At 41.4% G+C, this 20216-nt stretch overlaps 1 protein-coding gene across 5 annotated transcripts in view; it reads right to left on the bottom strand.

Moving 5' to 3' along the window:
- Positions 1-14543, bottom strand: part of usp2a (ubiquitin specific peptidase 2a) — a 58481-nt gene extending 43938 nt beyond the window's left edge. Inside the window, exons 1-3 of one of the 5 annotated variants that reach the window (XM_085479123.1) lie at positions 14288-14543; positions 12162-12266; positions 1648-1750 (exon numbers count right to left, since the gene is read on the bottom strand). The gene's annotated coding sequence lies outside the window, so the exon portion shown is untranslated. Of the gene's footprint in view, positions 1-1647; positions 1751-12161; positions 12267-12434; positions 12501-12742; positions 12864-14287 lie in introns of those variants that run through there. The other 4 variants (XM_085479124.1, XM_085479120.1, XM_085479121.1 and 1 more) reach the window with 4 other exon arrangements.
- Between the last annotated feature and the right edge of the window lie 5673 nt (positions 14544-20216).

Raw genomic sequence — 20216 nt, 5'->3', positions numbered from 1 at the left:
ATTCGGGAGACAGACACTATCTCTACTTTTAAGATTAGGCTTAAAACTTTCCTTTTTTCTAAAGCATATAGTTAGGGCTGGACCAGGTGACCCTGAATCCTCCCTTTGTTATGCTGCAATAGATGTAGGCTGCCGGGGGATTCCCATGATGCATTGAGTTTTTCCTTTCCAGTCACCTTTCTCACTCACTATGTATTAATAGACCTCTCTGCATTGAATCATATCTGTTATTAACCTCTGTCTCTCTTCCACAGCATGTCTTTATCCTGTCTTCCTTCTCTCACCCCAACCGGTCGCAGCAGATGGCCGCCCCTCCCTGAGCCTGGTTCTGCCGGAGGTTTCTTCCTGTTAAAAGGGAGTTTTTCCTTCCCACTGTCGCCAAAGTGCTTGCTCATAGGGGGTCATATGATTGTTGGGTTTTTCTCTGTATCTATGAAGCGCCTTGAGGCGACTTATGTTGTGATTTGGCGCTATATAAATAAAATTGAATTGAATTGAATTGAATAGAAATTGTAAATGTAAAACAACAATGAGCACAGCTCTTTTTTTTTAACTAATTCATACCATCAGACAGTTCCAAACTGCAGGAATTTTTCACACCTCTTATAACCCTTTAAGGAAATCCCCCTCTTCTTCCTGTCTCCACACTTAACTCTCACGTCTTAGTTTTTAGAGCATTCATTTTGATGTCTTTTTTTTCATCTCATATTACAGAGCAGGTACTCCATCACAAGAGGAACCTTTGAGTGACATATGTAAATGGCCTGTATTTTATATAGCGCTTTACTAGTCCCTAAGGACCCCAAAGCACTTTACACATCCAGTCATCCACCCATTCACACACTGGTGATGGCAAGCTACATTGTAACCACAGCCACCCTGGGGCGCACTGACAGAGGCGAGGCTGCCGGACACTGGCGCCACCGGGCCCTCTGACCACCACCAGTAGGCAACGGGTGAAGTGTCTTGCCCAAAGACACAACGACCGAGACTGTCGGTCTCGTCGAGACTGTTGCTCGAACCGGCAACCTTCCGATTACAAGGCGAACTCCCAACTCTTGAGCCACGATCGCCCACATATGTATACTGTGACTGGTACAGTAGTAAGCTTACTTTGGTCCGACATCGGTAACCGGCATATACAAAAAAATCCATGTAAACATAAGCTATGTAAGCAACAGTTAGTTGCTAATAAGTGAAATTTTTGCTGACATTTTTTCTCAGTTTGCTATGGCAGACATCCACAAAGCAAAGCAATTTGGATTACTCCAAATTGCTTTGCTTTGTGGTTGCTTTTTTCTGATGTGTTTCCGTTCCTAACCCGTAAGAAACACATCAGAAAAAAGTCAAAGACTTTTCTAACTTAGTTGTCATAAGAAAAAACAATGACACACACAAATATAGCTTATTGATGTAGTTACTGTTTTACCACCCTCAACCTGGTTCTCACTAAAAATGATCCTGGCGACTAATTTCTTAGTCAACTAAACGAGCTGGGGGAAAAAAGGTGATTAACAGACTAGTCTAAAAGCAAGAAATGCTCGCATATTAAGTTCATTTTTAAGATTGTTAATTGGACAATGTTAAAAAGTGTAGTATGCCTAGTGAAAATAGCGATGATTAGTTGCCTATCAACTACTCACGCACATTCCTAGTCCTTACATCATGCTACTGTTTGTGCTGGTGAAGTGGCTCCATGGTTTGGTGGTTGGCACATTTGCCTTACATGTGAAAGATCTCCATTTCAATTCTGGGAAGAAACACAAACCCAGTCATAAAATAGCATTCTCCAAATAACAGTACCAAATTATTACCAAATGAATAGAAAGGATATGTCAAGAATATCCCTCTGGCATTAAAGCTGTGTCAAACAAACATCCATCCACTGTGACCCCCTTTCGAGATAAGGGAGCAACTGAAAGCACCCAGCAATGTTCTTATTCATAATGTGAATGCAAACAGGAAGTTACTCCTCATCCTCCTGGCAGAAAGATCTATGGCGTCAAACTGAAAATCCTATGACCACTATGTCACTAAGATTCCTCTGGCTGTCTTCCACAGCATGTCTTTTATCCTGTCTTCCTTCTCTCACCCCAACCGGTCGCAGCAGATGGCCGCCCCTCCCTGAGCCTGGTTCTGCCGGAGGTTTCTTCCTGTTAAAAGGGAGTTTTTCCTTCCCACTGTTGCCAAAGTGCTTGCTCATAGGGGGTCATATGATTGTTGGGTTTTTCTCTGTATCTATGAAGCGCCTTGAGGCGACTTATGTTGTGATTTGGCGCTATATAAATAAAATTGAATTGAATTGAAGATTCAAATTTGTCTGAGATTTTCAGTAGATGCACTTATGGCATGAATTTGAAAATCCTAAAGTTGCCTTCTTCTTGAGTTGTCATATTTTCAAATGTAGGTGTCCTGGGTAGGGGTAAAAACATATAGGTAATGTAAAAAGTTATTTAGTTCTCATGTAAGCTCCCCCGTGGGCAGTTATACTGAGGGATTTTCCAGAATTCTTAAAGCACCTTAAAATAAATATTTCACATGTGTTTCTGTGGTTTTACCAGTGTTGTGTGGGGCTGTGAAGTTTCCTGTATGATGGCTCCCTTTCTACCTTGAACTGAACCTCTGCGTACCCATCAAATGCACGCACCTCTCTGTAATCCTGCAGCTGTGTCGCAGCCAAAGACAAAGGGCAACTGAGTGAAACAAGTTTGGGCTCGCCTTGTGGGCGAGCCACTAAAAGTGGAGTGCGAACAACAAGTCGCATCATACATCATGGACACTGTGGATTGATAAGAAAATTACAGATCCCACTTCTGAAGCGATGTCTCCACGGAAACAACAACACACGCAGAGTCACGAGCAAAAACACACACAAATGCACTCTGGCTACTTCTGCATTTTTGGCCTCCCCTGAGGCTGTGATAACCAGCAGTTACCATAGCTACTGGGCAACAAGCTGCATTTGTTTGCTTGCTACCAACGCATAAAGGACTTAAAAGTAACAGCAGGGCATATTCCATGACCAATTTACACTAAGTATCAGAGTTCTGCATTCTTTTCCTCCCTTTTAGAGCCACCAAGGAAGTGAAAACCCTCTGATTAACAAGTCTCTGTGCAACTGGAAAGTCAGAACGTGGTGAGATAGAATCTAATATGGGAGGCCAGAGGAAAACAACATTGTACTACTGTGAAAGACTTGGCTGTTCTGGTTGGCTTCTACTAAATCTGTATTAACAAAGCTGTCAACAGAGTAGCACAAGTGACTGCATGAGTGCAGTGCAAGAAAGGATTTCAGCAGGTGACTGCTGGCATCGTGCTGGCAAAGAACTGAAGGAGATGAGGTTTCAGAAAACCAGGCTCAGAAGCTTCCTTTCACTAGAGGTAATTGAAAGATGAAAAAAATCAAATCAACTTTAACCCCCCCCCCCCAAACTAACAACACTGATAGACAACGCCATAATTCTCCCTGGGGAAACACAGAGTGTCTGTGGCCTCTTAGTAAAACATGAGGTTAAAGGACCACTACAGTCAGAAGAAGACCTCAACAACAAAAGCCTGATCTTTTTTTTTCTGAACTACTTTATATTTAGTGTCCTGGCTCTGTTCTGGGATCTCCCTGCCTTTTCATGTGTGTACATGGAATGCATGAGGAGGGAGGAGAGCAACAACATTACTTCCGGCAAAGATCAGAGCACACATCAGCGAGAAGCAACATGACACAGTATGAAAGTAGGAGCTGGGGTGAATCTGGCTTTCACTATTAAAGTTACTTTATTAGTAGCTGTGCTGACCAGAGCTGAACAACAACAAGCTCTGCACTTCCTCTGAGGTCAACAGAACATTGAACATTCAACTCCTCGGTTCTGATGAAGAAGCCACTGCATACATATTTACTGTATACATGTTCATCTTTAAACATCTACAGAAAAATAGGGCCCACATGTGACCGTGTGTTCAAAAATCTAATGAGTGGTAAAGTCTCCCTTTCTCACTGATCTCTGCTCCTACTGATAGTTATTTTAGAGACCTGCATAAAGCTTTGACCAAAAAAGGCCCTGTCATCACTATTGTTTAATCCACTGGTCACAAGGGATGGGTATCGTTTAGGTTTTATCCGATACCAGTACCAAACCGGTACTTTTGAAACGGTGCCGGTGCTTAAACGGTGCTCGAACCGGTGCTTAAAGAATGAAGAACACACACTTTGTACAAAAACCTCTCATGTTTAGCTGTTTTTTTGTAAAAAGATAACAATGTTAGCCTTTTCTGCAGCTATAGGGCATATATGGTATCACTCTTGGCAGGAAGCAGTGCTTAAACAATGGGAAAACAAACTTTGTCCAAAAACCTCTCATGTTTAGCTGTTTTCCACTTTTTCTTTGGTCATTTTAGCTTTTTTGGCCAGGGTGAAGGGAGTATCTGCCATCAAACAAGAAGACAGCGTCATGTAACTACGATGGTGTTTGCTAGTTCACCTTACATGCATTAATGTAATAACGTGGTTAGCCTACTCAACGTAAATTACACACGAACAACATGAAGCTACTCTCGCAGAGAAGAACGGCTGTTGCTGCCATCATCATCCGTCAGCATTTCTGCTACACTGGCAGGGCTAGGGGCCAGGACTCTCCTCTTCGGGTTTTTGGGGGATGTTGCTAACTCCGGGACCGATAACAGGCACCACACCCGCAGTAGATGTGCTCGGTGTGAGGTCTCGCAGCAAGCTATCAAATACGGTACATTTCTCAGCTTTTAAAAAAATGCTATGCGTCACCAGGTGTTTCATCAGATTCGAGGAGTTACCTCCTTTGCACAGTATCACCTTAAAGCACTTGTTGCAGGCTGCTGAGTTTTCATCTTTTGCTGTGAAGTACAGCCAGACTTTTGACCGCTTCGCCTTGGGCATTTTTAATCTGTAGCTCTGCTCTAAAAGAACGTACGTACCAGGGCCCGCCTACTACGCTTGCAAAGGTAAAATGATTGGCTAGAATCCAAAGTGTATGACATCTCAGTAAAAAAAAAAGCACCGAAATAAAGCGAAATGTGCGCTGCTTTTCGGTCTGGTTACTACCGTTTATGTCAGAACCAGGCTCGCTCTCAAGCTACTGAGTATTAGACTTAAAATCTCCAGCTGAAAAGCATGAGGCAAAAACACATGGGCCTTATTTTGAATACTCAGAATCAGAATCAGAATCAGAATCAGAAAGGGTTTTATTGCCAAATGTTGAGCAGGTTTACAACATTAGGAAATTGCTGCGGTGCTTCAGTGCAAACATACTGTCATAAAAATATAAAAATAAGACTACACAAAATAATAACTACATGTCATAATCTTTGACGTGTTTATGTCTCTAAGAACCAGGCTCCCTGTCTTGAGTCTTGATTGGTGAGTTTTGGCAAAAACAAGGTATCAAATATATATTTTCTGACTTTTCACCTCTAACCACCACAATTTCTCTTTGAGTTCAGATGACTGTTTCACCGTACTTCCCTTAAGATATTTAAAAGATATCACGTTAATAAGAATAAGATGAAAGGATGGATGGGCTGCCATAAAAACATAAAGCCTCTGGAAATGGCTGTTGTTATTATGAAGGCGCACAAAAAACAAAACAAAACAAAAAAAAAAAACAAAGAGAGAAATAGGACTAAAATGTGCTCATGCTGTCATTCTAAAAGAGTCAGTGAGTAAGATCTCCTCCCACACCCACTGTCCTCTCAGGCTGTGCCCCTGGACTGGTGGAGGGAAGAAGCAATCTGAAGCTTCCGCTATCCACCAGTGTTGTTGATGGTGCAGGACGTTAAAGGCACCGTGCCTTGGAGTGGTACTGCATGAATGTAACATCAGTACAGACACTCGGGCTGATCTGGAGTGGGAGTGTGTCTGTGTACTGTACTGTAGTAAATGGCAGGCTGAGTCAGTGCATTTCTGAGGAGAAATCTATGTGTAAATTCTATGTGAAACTCACTGCTGGTTCAGGCTCTGTTTCCACAGACAGAAAACATTTTCCCAATTAGGATCCAACTGTATATTGTAGGGTAGACCCTACAATAATACATTCAGAGAAAAAAACCCAACAATCATATGACCCCCTAGGAGCAAGCACTTTGGTGACAGTGGGAAGGAAAAACTCCCTTTTAACAAGAAGAAACTTCTGTTAAAAGGCTCAGTGAGGGGCGGCCAGAAACCAAACCAGATTATTATGACTACTGCCAATCCCACACCTCCCACTTCCATGTGCTATTACTGATGTCCTCATAGTCTGAATGGCAATCAGTTCTTCAGCCTGACATCTTGGTCACTGCCTCATTTGCATCTGGAAGGGGATTCGTTTTGTTTAACTCAAACCAATCAAATATTTGTTTTACACTTATTTTCCAATTGTTGATAGCCAAGTCATAGTCTGAGGGAGATGTACCTATTATTAATTCCATCAACAAGACAATGGTAACTATAACAGTTAATAACTTGCAAATACATCAGAAGAAGGCATAAAGTACAATGTGTTAACTTATCTAAAAAAAAGTTGGGGGAAAAAAACAAAACAAAAAAACCCTCTTACTTTAGATTTACAAACATTTACAAAGAAAAGATTATCTCCCAAAATGATTTTGTTCATTCCTGGCATAAATGTTAATCATCTGCAGTTCATGGAGTAAAGTCTTCAGGATGCCGGACAATTAGGAACAGCAGCTTCCATTGTCCCACTTTGTTTCATTTAGAGCAGCTCACTGCACAGGTTAGCTCATTGGGCGGAGGTGGCCTCCTTGAGTGCTCTATATGCTCAGTTGGAAATTCAGCAAAATTAGGCTTTTTTGTCGCTGTCTATCTTCTGAAATTGAGGATCGAAACTTAACCAAACCAAGGAGTTGAAAGACACCAAACTACCCCACAGAATTGATGGTAACTGAATAGATTTTCCATCTGAAAACTCACTGCTAACATCAAGCTGTTCATAACCACAGTTCATTCGCTGCTGCAAATGAACAAGCTATTTGACATTTAGAAAGGAAAGAACAGACATACTGACTTTTGTCAGACCACCTTTACCACATTTACAAGTAAAATATGTGAACTTAGTAAACTGAAGGCTATTTGGCCCTCACAGCAGTACACTGCAGTGTTGCCATCACCTCAGTATAAACCGACCAGCAGTAGCAGCACAATTCAGCACATGCCAGCAGAAAACATTCAGAAAATAGTCAAAGGAGCTTGCAAAGAAAAGCGTCTGGACTTCTTTAAGTTGCTTGAAGACGTTTCACCTCTCTTCCAAGAAGCTTCTTCAGTTCTAAGGTCAAATGGCGGAGAGTCCCGGATTTAAACCCAGTGGGAGTATCCCCCCAAAGAGGGACAAAAGGACCCCTGATGATCCTCTAATCACCTGAGCCAAGGTGTGAAAATGGGTGTGGGTCCCAATTAGCCAGGGTTTCGGGTGAGCTCATTGTGAAACCTGGCCCCACCTTATCATGCGATTTCCTGAGGTCAGATGGCCCTCTTTCAGCTACTTGGTTTGGTTAAGTTTCGATCCTCAATTTCAGAAGATAGACAGCGACAAAAAAGCCTAATTTTGCTGAATTTCCAAGTCAATAGTGAGCATATAGAAGACTCAAGGAGGCCACCTCTCTCCAATGTTGCAACAACATTGTCATCCCCTGTATAGCCAGTGTATCAGAAAAACTCAGGAGAGTTTTCTCCAAGCATCTCCGCCATTTTACCTTAGAACTGAAGAAACTTCTCGGATGAGAGGTGAAACGTCTTCAAGCAACTTAAAGAAGTCCAGACACTTTTCTTTGCAAGCTCCTTTGACTACGATGACCTGGATGACTGAGAACCTTCACAGACATTCAGAAAATAATTTGGTTCTCAAAGGGAAAGATGTTAAGAATCAACAAGAGGAATGTGAGTGACTGTCTCTGAGCTGTGCTGGTTGCTATATATACCCTGAAATGTGAGTAGATAAGAACATGCTGATGCCATTGAAGGCCATACTGACAACCCTACCCTACCTCTCTGTGCCTGTAACAACTGGCTGCCAAGCATATTAAAAGAGGCTCAAGTACTCCTCCATTCCAACAGGCCATAGCTGCACCTTTGCCAGCTGTCCCTAACTAGTCGTTAGATACCAGTCACTTTTGTTTTGACCTCAGCCACATCTTGTGTGTACGGCAGTGCAGTACTGTGTACATGCAGCATTTAAAGCGCTGCACAAAGTAGAAAAGGAAATGAACTGGAGGAATGCACAGTGCTGGCACAAAGATGATACACTGCATAAACCATGAAATTAAAGTAGCAACTAAAAACACTGGGTTCCTAAAAATGCTATGAAAGAAAAAAAATTAACATCTACAATTTTGCTTGTTCCCGGGGCCCTCCAACTGGGCCCGTGGAAACTATAAGAGCTCTGAATTTAACATCTCAGTCACCTTTCATTCTCCATCCTTGAACATACATGAAACACCCCAAAACAGGGCACAGCCCCAAAGCCCTGCATTCAAAGGCTTCAACTGAGGAGCCAGAGTTTCACAGTATCTGCTACCGAGCCTATGCAATATGAAAATCTGAAGAAGAACAGACCAATTAGCATTCATCACTACTACCATCTGTGGATGACTCACATTGCGGCCATACACACAGCAGTGACCTCAAAGAGGATGGGATCTGGGCTACAGTGATTAATGCTCCAGTCTGTGCAGCTGATTGCTGTAATTCTTCATTCATTAAGCAAATTGAAATAATAATAGTGGCCAAATAATAATTGGCCAAACAAACACCTATCATGCTCTGACAGCCCGCTGCCTGAGTGACACTAAGTGACTCACTGGACAAGCTCAAGCGTAACTAGTTAAAACTCCCAGCTCAGAGTTCAAACAGAATAAAGCACCAGCACTGTCAGAGCCTTGGATTACTTTAGATTTGAAAGTATTTTATCCAGTAATTCATGCTGCTGATAAACACTTTATAGACTGGCCCAATTCAAGCAAAAACCAACATACTGCTAAGTCTCCTGTGCTGATCCAGCTCCTTTTGACGCTGATGTTTCACTGAAACAGAAACTGACACATAAAAATATGTATGACTGATAATTCAGTCAGACTGATATATAACACTATTCAATTACTAAAGATCTATTGTGAACTGGTGTTCTGCAGGGATCAATTCTCAGTCCACTTATTTTTAGCACTGATCTGTTTTATGGCAAAACACTATAAAGTACAAGCAATTAAAAGCTGACAGTTGTGTTTTTTTATGCATAAAGACATCCTGTTGATTGGCTGTGCCACATAAACAGAAGGTTAGAATACCAGGTTGGTGAGGCTTCTGGGCTCACAGCCAGAACTGTGCACCTAAGATGCTCATGTTAGAATATCCCTTCTCAATGGCTTCATACAGAGTCAATAGTATAGACTTTCTGAAACTAAGCTTTTAAAGCAGTCTGAAGCCTGACATTACTTAGACATACACTGACCTTATTATTTTATGACTTTAGGTCATGAACATCTACCAGTGTAATAGTAAATGAATGACAGAGAATAATGAAAATGACAGTATATCCCCTAAAGGCAGATAGAGTGTACATTTCTCCAGGGTTAACTTTTCTTTACTGTTTCGCTCTAACTTTTGGGATCGATTTTACTCCTGACACAACTGAAATCCACTGTGAAGTTAGCAAGGTCAGTTTTTGCCATTAAGATAACAAAATCAACCAGAAATAAGGTTGCAGATCAACTGCAACATGGGGCTGTTTTTCCATAGACTTTTGTATAACCAGACCAGTGGAATTGCCCCCTGCTGCCATTAGAAGAAAAAAAAGCACTTTCATATTGGCTTCATTTTTTTTTAGATTCAAACCTTTGTCAAAGTCCTTCAAAAAGCAAGTCTTGCTACTCAGTGGCTATTTGCATTCAAATTAGGGACATTCACGGTATACCGGCATAATGTTAGGCAATGATAAGAAAATGAAATATCGCAATAGAATATGGGTAAAACCTTTGTTTTCATACGCACATGGCGGAAAGACGATGGCGGCGATGGAGAATGAGAAGGGCAAAAGCGGATCGTTGAATGAAACAGATGAACCTGAATTGGTTTGAAAAAATGGTGCAACTTCAGTGATGTGGAACTGGTTTGGTTTTTGTCTGTCAGATACCCACCAAAGCACATTTTTACGTATGTTTTTTTGTTTTGTTTTTTGTAGAACATGCAAGTGGGCCGTCGTTATTACAGTATTTTTCAGACTTTAAGGTACTCTTAAAGCCTTTAATTTTCATGGCGCTCAAAAATCTATTAAAAAATGTTTTAGTACCACTTTGGTAAGCTATGAAGCTGCACCGCTTGATGGATTGTCGGAGTATTACGGCTACCGTAGTCAGGAGCCTCGCAGAGTAATACGTACTGTGCTTCAACATAACATTACCGTATTGTGTGTGTATAAGGACCCCAAAATGGCACCTGTTAAGAGACATGCGTATGAAGCGCATTTTAAACTCAAGGCTATCAGTTGCGCAGTAGAACATGGGAATAGAGCAGCTGCGAGAGAATTCAGCATTAATGAATGAATGGTACAGAAGTGGAGGAAGCAAGAAGAATGAGCTGAGTAAAGTTTGACTTATCTGACTGTTTTGTTTCGCTTAATGTGCCTTATAATCCTGCGCACTTTATGGTCCGAAAAATACGTATTTGACTTATTTATTTGGCTCACTGCAGTTTCATGTTGCAAAGCACCTCTTCTAAACTTTTGTGGATATTATACATGATTATGCTCAGGATATGTCAGCCCATTTCCACTGAAAATGCCTTTTGGTTAAATTGTCAGCAAGGAATTTGCCTTTGCACTGTTAAATTTTTATATAGCTGCTTGTTTAAGTGAAGATGAATTGATGGGCGGTGTTTTCACTAATAAAGTTGTGGAGTTGTGAAGTATTTTGTCTGGCATCTGTTATGTCGTCAGTTATATATAATTTTCAAATATATGTCGTGATAAATATTTTTGGCCATATTGCCCTGCCTTAATTCAAATTACCAGAAAACTGCTTAAAGTTTGGTATAAAATCTGGGTTTTAAAAGAATCAGCAACCACCACTTTTGCCTTCACTGAATTCTCCCATAGGATTCAGTGAGTCTCTCGCTCTCTAATAATCCCTTCAACACAGTTAATGTTAGTCCGCTTTAAAAATCATCTGAAAAAACTGTTGTTTTCTATGGCTTTGTCTTGGTTTTATACCATCCTTTGTTCTTCTAAAATCTGAAAAGAAATCCATACACATGTCTATAAAGTGTTGCCCTATAGAAACATATGAACATGTTACCAGCATTGTATCACATAAAAGCTACACTGTACAGCAGTTTTGTCTAATGTAGTGGAAATGTGTTGAATATTGGAAGGCTGTTCTATGATACTGGCATCAGAGCCTTTTAGCTGTCCCTTTAATGGCACAGGGTGGGTGATAGAAACTATATACGATAGAAACAATATAAATTTGGCCAACGATAGAGAGTTTGACTATACCGCAGAGCTGTACGTTTTAATTAGTTTCAAAAATCTCTCACTCAGAACCTGAAGGAGGACGGAGTTTTGGACCCAGATTACTCCGCAAAGCTCCTTACTACGGCAGCCATAATGCTCTGACAATCCATCAAGCAGTGGGGCTTACCAAAGTTGTACTAAAACATTTTTTAACAGATTTCTGCACGCCCAAATCGGTTTGAGGTCAGTAAGCACAACCAGAATTCATACATAAGGCACACTCTCGATTTTTGAGAAAATTAAAGGATTTTAAGTGTGCCTTATAGTGTGGAAAATACATTATACAGAAAAAAAAGAATATATCGCGATATATATCGTTACCGCACATGCTTCAAATTCTATCGCAATATGAATTTTAGGCCACATCGCCCAGCCCTAGTGTGCATGTTATAATAGTGTTGTAAGCTGAGAATAAATTGATTTGCAAGATCAATGTTCTAGTTTAGACATTTGTGTGTGTCACTGAATGAGCAGATTAAACACACCACGTAACTTATTTTTATAACTTTCCCTTACTTTCTGTCGGTAAATCTGCTGTGATGCATGTAAACCTTGCAATCGCTGACATGATAGCAGGACTGATATAGCAGCTGGGACAGAGTTGTGTGTCCAAAGGCATCTGTGTGAAGTAATTACCTGCCGTATTTGTAGCGGTGTGTGTCAGTCCCTGCAGACTGTGATGGCTCTGGGGCAGCTCATCCTACTGTTGCTCCCCTATAGTCTATGCACATGCACACGCTCCTGTGGAAACACACAGGCACACAGGATTAAAACCACCCTGACGCCAGAAAGAAGCATCTTATGAACGCATCTGCCTCTCAAGACAAGTTGCTGCACTTTCACACAAGCTGTTCGAGCGTGACGTGAGCGTGCAAGCAGTCAACACATGTTCTGGATTTCATGTCTTACCATTAAAGATTGATGGCTTTCTCCCAGTTGGACTATCAAATCCAGAAAGGTTGCTCATTATGAAGCCCAGCTCCCCTGTCCCTCCCCTCCCCTAAGACTGTCTAACTGTATATTTCTGGTGAGTGCGCTGCCAGAAGCTCTTCTACTCATGCGAGCAAACTCCAGAAGTTTCTGAAAGGTTATCCCCTATCCTCCTAGACGAGCCTTGTTCTACAGCTGAGCGAGCAGCCCGCACTGTATATGCCAACTTTTCAAGCAGATACCTAAAAGAAGAAAAGGACGAAGAGCAGCAGGTTTAAGAGGCTCACCCTTGATGTTCTGAGAGGCCAGGCCAACAGACAGAAGGCAACCGGGTGCCAGTTTAGTTTGGGACTCTGTGGGTAACGGAGTGCGAGGGAGCAGCGTGAGCACAGCACTGCAGAATGCCACCGATCGAGTTACAGAGTCAGTAAATATAGCAGCCGCCTATGACCTCCATGGGTCACTCAACACTCACTGGCATTCCACTTTGCTCTTAAAGGACTCCATGGGAATCTCTGAGCTTCTCAGTAACAGTAACTACATTTTATTTGTGTGTGTGTGTGTGTGTGTGTGTGTGTGTGTGTGTGTGTGTGTGTGTGTGTGTGTGTGTGTGTGTGTGTAGCAAGCTGTACACAGCCCCAGTAAATAGATGGTTCTTAAATAGTACCTAATAGAGGGAGACTGCTCAATATTGTTGATGGAGGCTGACAGCCACTCACTCTGGCCACATGTTTATATGACACTGGTATCCAGATAACAAAAAGCTAATACGTGAGCAGCAGAGAGGACCAGATGAAGTGGAGTATGTTGTACTGTGTTGACGTACGTTTGCAGGACAATGGAAAAAGACAGACGCGGCTCTGTGGTGGATGGGCTCTGTGAGGGGTGTAGCGTTACATGACACTGACACTGAGATGAGATGGCGCTGGTACCGGTGTTGCCAGGCTCGCTGCACTGCGGTGTGGGACTTAACGTGGCTCCTGAAGGGACCGATTTGATGCAAAATATGATGTACGCGCATTTTAAATGCCGCTCATTAATAGTGGGGGATGACGTTATTCCGCGCGTGATTAGATAACCAGTCAGACCCCGGGAGCGTTGCTCGGTAATGGAATGGGAGGCTTGCGGTGCTGTCCGTGAAGGGGGTGGTGGGGTGTTTAGGGGCAATAGACAGACCGAAAACTTGTCATCCCTAGAGGAGGCGACGCACAAACTTAATACAGCGCGTATTAACTAACCTGGATACTGATTTCGTCTTTATATAAGCACGTGACCACGACGTATTGGTCAGTTAATTAGCTGTCTTGCTAGCTTACTATAGTCAACAGTAACGGTGCAGTGTAGCCAAGACAGTAGCACTGTGTCAGAGTACCGCGTCAAACTGTACTGTGTAAGCATATTAATGCAGCAAGCACGCAAATTTCACGTGTCATAACACGGTACTTCCAAACCTACTAGGGTAGTATTCTTCGCACACGTATATCCAAAAGAAAAATTAAGACTTCATTTGACGAACTTTTAGAGTTTGTTCGGGGTTATCAGCCTTGCAGCATAGCTTCGGGCAATGAGCATCCTTGTTCTAAAACTTGAAAATATGCTAAAAAAAAAGACAGCAGTTACACTACCACAACTGATACCGAATATTTAACCGCCACGCTGTTACTTCTAAAATGCGCTAGATTGTTTTTAGTGCCGTTTATATGTTAATTTCCCCTCACAAAGCAAACTTAACATTCTCTGAGTTCGATGGGAGTTCGGTTTGTGCTTCTGTCCATACGAAAGAACAGCACCTATCAGGGTTATGGTGGTGTCAGGTAACTGCATACACTCACCCCGCAATTGGAGAACATCCCGATCCAAACGGGCAGGGAAGCGCCACTCAAAAGTACCTCTGTGGTCGCTTTTAGAGCATCACTATTAACATTAGACTGGAAGCTTGCCCTGCAGGCGATTTAATCAAGAGTACGCTGGTATTCAGCCATATCCTCCTTCCAGTGCAGTTGTAGAGTTTCACCAACCAAGTAACGGTTCTTTTCGCTTTAACGGTGACGTCAGTCGGTCAACGAAGCTTTTTTCTGATTGGTTCATACCTCTATTTGAGCGTCACTAGCTAACCGAGTGAACCGCCTCCTACACCGTCGTCATGGCAATGAACGTAAACATCAGAGATTTCTTTCATTGAAAAAATGCCATGTTCAAGCGCGTCGAAGAGAGCTGGCGATACCCGTGATTTAATCAAAAATTAAATGCTATTCTGGTAGCTTTCCAGTAGGTATTATTAGTATTACAAATAATAGTGAAAAATAGTATCTTTAATTAGAACAGCTTGCGGGGAAAAAAGTCAAAGCCTACACAACAAGTTCATTATCCTAATGCAACTGAAGCCGTTAGTATCAACTGAGCATTGTGTCAATACCACAAGCAATCTGAGTTTTGTTGCTGAGCATGTCCATCCCTTTATGACCACAGTGTACCATCTTCTGATGCTTGCTTCCAGCATGATAATGCCCCGTGTCCACAAAGCTTCCAGCATCTATGCCATGAAGGATTAATGCAGTTCTGAAGGCAAAAGAGGGTCCAACCTGGTACTACTGTGTTCAATTAGTGTAAAGAAAAACACATAAATGGCACCAGATAATTATTCATATGCTTGGTTTCTGGTATTCTGTATTGCTTTCAAAAAATTATTTGGTATTATTTCTTATTTAATATCATCCCCGCTGGCTCAGCACATGTATAGACATCATATATTCTGATGCACTCTGGGTGTTTGCCTGAGTCCAGTCAGTGTGTCTTTTAAATGTACATCGATCGTTTTTAGACACTGATGAAGAATTAATTTAGTTTCGTTTATAAAACTCTGGACTTTAATCTTTTAAAATAGTGTTTTCTGTCCTCATTTCTGCATGTTCAAAACATGAACTTGAATCCTTCCAATCATCATTGTTATCTTATTAAGTACAACAGAAAACAAAACTGGGCAACACTTCCTGAAGATTGATTAGAAAACCAGCAACAACACAGTTTGAAACTTTAAAAACTTGCTTATATCTTACTGAGTTTTCAGACTAAGGGGGGAAAGCCCTTGAAAAAACCTCCACCCCCTTATTTTTCAGTCTTGTCTGGTTATTGTCCTAGAAAAAAAGAGACTGTTTCTGCTGACTGAGATCACATTTATACAGAGTTGTAATTGCCATCTTGTGCTGGATTTGTTTCCCCCTGTTGGTCAACAGTAATTTGCACTGATTAGAGGTTTTCAGAAAGGAACAACCTCTTTTTCTCTTTGACACACGCCTGACAAAGACATGCATCAAAACCCAGCCTTTGTATAAATGTCTAGAGAATCAAAGTATAGTAACTGTAGCCAGATAATGATAGATAATTCCACTTTAATATTTTTTCTCCTGGTCTGGCTCTTAAAAATGCTGGGATGTGCTCACACTTACTCTCTTTTCTGGTAATCAGGTCAAGTGTAAAAGATTCAGTGGTGGTATGGATTCATTAGTCATATTTTGGGAGTGAGAGAAAAAGATGGACTTAGAGTGAGTAATGCTCCTCTGGTTCATTCATTTTTTCGAATTGGTGGGGAATAAATGAACATGGTCTAAACCAGGCCTCAAGGCTGGTGTCATGCAGGTTTTAGCTGTGTCCTTGATCCAACATAGCTGATTTAAATGGCTAGATTACCTCCTCAACATATCTTGAAGTTCTCCAGAGGCCTGGTAATAAACTAGTCATTTGATTCAGGTGTATTGACCTATAGGGTGATATCTAAAACTTGCAGGACACCAGCCCTTGAGGCCTGGAGTTCCCCACTCCTGGTCTAAATAATAGCAAGGCATGTCCCCTGTGCCCCAAGAATGGTTACTGGGATCACCTATCAACGAGGATTTGCCAGTAGATGTTGTATAATATTGTTTGCTAAGTTGCTGCACTCTGGCAGCACATCAGGCTGGAGTATCTGAGTGTCTGCATCAAAGTGAGTGATAAAATCATACTGCGGTATAACCATGAAATCATATCATGAGATACAGTCAAAACCTTTGACATGTATCCAAAGCTGCTGCTGCTGTGAATGAAGAAACAGTGTCACACACTGAGGAGGGAAACTGCCATTTATTACCATTCAGTGATGCATTCTTCCCTGCATATACTAAAACAAGACAGATGACTCATTCTGATCCACTCAAGACTTCCTATAGGCTCCTACAAAACAAGTGGTTATGCTTTAAATACCACAGATAGTCCCAAGTTATCGTCAAGTGACTTGATGAGCTTAAATACTGAGTGGGTGGGAACAAACCAACAAAGAATCTGTGACACTATAATCAAAGCCCCAATCTGAGATCCAGGATCCACTTTTGAAGGCAGGTGATGACTCAAGCAGTGCACTTACTATTATGGCAAATGTCTATTTTGTTTTCACAGGTTCCCATTCAAACATGGATGCGCTGTAAATAAAGCTGCTGCATGTCTGACGTCACATGTTGATTTTTTAACTAAGCAAAGCAAATACAGATGCTTATTTTGTCCATTTCAGCAGGCAGGCCCAATAGCCATGTAACCGAATAACATTTCTGCATGAGTTAAACTATAAATTAAACTATAAACATAAATTACCCAACTCCAAAAAAGTGGACATACTCCTTTAAATATCACATTTGTGTTAATGTACAGAAAGAGGTGAAAATGTTAATAATGATAGCAGCAAATAGAAACACGAGTGCTGTGGAGTGTCTCCAGCTCTGTTATAGAGGTTTCCCAGTAGAACAGCTGAGTGATTAATGGAAGGTGACTATAGGAAGCCTCACTGTACGATTCTTTGGGGCCAATACCAAATAATGAGGTTTATGGTCCAGTTAGGCTGAGTAGTGCAATAACTGCAGCAAAAAACAGTGTGACCAAAGAAAACAAGGACTGCACTCATGACACATCAGAGAGTTTTAAGCTGGGATTTTGTTCCCCCTTAAAGGCCTCGAAAAGCTATTTTGTAAACCAGATTCAGATTAGGAATGATGGGGTCCCACATGAAGATAATTTTTTGTCACTGTTAGAAATATGGCCATTAATTTTTTAGTTATATAGACAGTATAGCAAATGGGTGAAGCTCACAGGTCTGAAAAGTGAAGCCAACAAGGAATCCTTCTGAACCTGGATTCCTTTCACTCATCTGCCCTGTGGTTCCACTGAGGTTGTATAAGTGTATGGGAAAACTACTGTTGACTCCCTCGCCCTGCAACCTCTTTAAAAGCTTTACTGATGAATTTATTGGCTCAATAACCAGTTTAATTTCATTTGGGCGTAGCATTCAGTCCATTTTGTGCATCTCAGTGGTTATCAGAATCAGAGAGGAGGATTATGCTCATTATCTGATCAGTTGTAAGTTGTTAGCTAGTGAGTGTGCATGGTCAATCCTCCAGGTAAAGACATCCCAGAAAGTTGATTCTGTTCATCTGGACGTAGCGTTTTCACTGGGAGAAACGTTTCGTCACTCATCCAAGTGACTTCTTCGGTCTGCAGGTTTCCCCCACCTTATTTACATGAAAAAGGAACAACCATTTCTGAATAGAGGAGGGGGCCTGAGGGTACATTTTTCACCATGTTACAGTGCTGTGATTGTTGCCATTCCTCAACTCTCTGTTGGCACGGTAGGTAGCTGTCCCTCTGTGATCATTGGTCATGACAATTTGCATATTAATGATCATAGCTGAGCTCGTGGGCCATTGTTGGTCAGTGGTGCTATCTTCATAATTATGCAAACCAACTGTTTATAAGGTTGAGGAAACCCACAGTTATCTGACATAGTAGAAGTCACGTGGATGAGTGATAAAATGTTCCTCCTACTTAAACCTCAACACCCAGTTGAACAGAATCAACCTTCTGGCAATGAGTGTGCAGAGTCAGAGTCAGAGCCACAAATACACAATATTCAAAACACCAACATGGCAACAGAGAAAACACTCATCTTAACGCTTCCTAACAGGATTTTACTAACCAGTGGCTGATGTCATGGTGGCTAGCTTCATCTTTTATACCATCTGTAATTTGGATCATTCAGAATTTCAATCAGAATGTGATGTGTAACAATTTAATGGAACCCCACATAGTACATTTAATGAGGAAAAAATGTGTAAATTCATACTCTTTATTCCATGCTTACTGATTTCCAGATGGACTTCTCAACAAGCGGTGAGTTTAAACAATTTTATGTTGTTTACGGATACATTTAATACTGGATATTTTGTAGTTTTTTATTGCAGTTACTGTGCTTTTGACACCAAAATCCATCTTTCAGATTAACAGGTGTAAGGAAACCCTTTCCTCGTTATTTTGAGAACCCAAGTGGATTCACACCGTCAAGGCCCAATTATTGCCATCTTGGCTACATACATGGCAGGGACAACTGAAAAAATTCAACCATAGGAGGACATGTCATCAGCCCAGATGACAATGTCATGGCTAGTTAGTTTTTTTCATGGCATTGTAGGTAAGACCACCTTACATATGCTGTGGTGTTTTTATGTGTTAAAATGGTATATTCTCTGTTAAAGAGTTTAGTATTATATGCGGCCAGATGATCAACATTATTCAATAAAGAACAAAACACTGTAGGGAACAGATTAGGAACCCAAGAGCACAGTAAAACCCTGAGAGTATGGATTTACACATTATGATCTCATCTTTGATCAGTGCTTTATTAGTTGTGAATCCCTGTTACAGAGAGGTACTGAAAATCAGTGATTACTTTTCACTGATTTTAAGGGCTATAAACTGGCTTAGACACTATGTTCAGTAAGCTGGGTTCCCAGTAAATGACATTAAGAAAAAAATGTTCAACAATAAATTTACATCAACATTTAAAATCTGAGCACTTTTTACTCTTGGACTTTGGCAGCTTTGCATAATCTATCTTATGCAATTCTTCAGTGCAGCACCAAAGTTCATATCTCTCTCTCTCTCTCCCTCTCTCTCTCTCAATTGTATATTCTCTGTTAAAGAGTTTACACACACACACACACACACACACACACACATATATGAGTGTATCTATGTACAGTGGGGCTAAAAAGTATTTAGTCAGCCACCGATTGTGCAAGTTCCCCCACTTAAAATGATGACAGAGGTCAGTAATTTGCACCAGAGGTACACTTCAACTGTGAGAGACAGAATGTGGAAAAAAAAATCCATGAATCCACATGGTAGGATTTGTAAAGAATTTATTCGTAAATCAGGGTGGAAAATAAGTATTTGGTCAATAACAAAAATACAACTCAATACTTTGTAACATAACCTTTGTTGGCAATAACAGAGGTCAAACGTTTACTATAGGTCTTTACCAGGTTTGCACACACAGTAGCTGGTATTTTGGCCCATTCCTCCATGCAGATCTTCTCGAGAGCAGTGATGTTTTGGGGCTGTCGCCGAGCAACACGGACTTTCAACTCCCGCCACAGATTTTCTATGGGGTTGAGGTCTGGAGACTGGCTAGGCCACTCCAGGACTTTCAAATGCTTCTTACGGAGCCACTCCTTTGTTGCCCGGGCGGTGTGTTTTGGATCATTGTCATGTTGGAAGACCCAGCCTCGTTTCATCTTCAAAGTTCTCACTGATGGAAGGAGGTTTTGGCTCAAAATCTCACGATACATGGCCCCATTCATTCTGTCCTTAACACGGATCAGTCGTCCTGTCCCCTTGGCAGAAAAACAGCCCCATAGCATGATGTTTCCACCCCCATGCTTCACAGTAGGTATGGTGTTCTTG

The sequence above is a fragment of the Copadichromis virginalis genome, linkage group LG14, assembly GCF_057382275.1.
Source record: "Copadichromis virginalis isolate Kocher_CV1m ecotype Utaka linkage group LG14, C_Virginalis_male_GT1.1, whole genome shotgun sequence".
In the NCBI taxonomy this organism is placed as follows: domain Eukaryota; kingdom Metazoa; phylum Chordata; class Actinopteri; order Cichliformes; family Cichlidae; genus Copadichromis; species Copadichromis virginalis.
The sequence above is the reverse complement of the archived record's forward strand: the minus strand, read 5'-3'. Positions and strand labels throughout refer to the sequence as shown.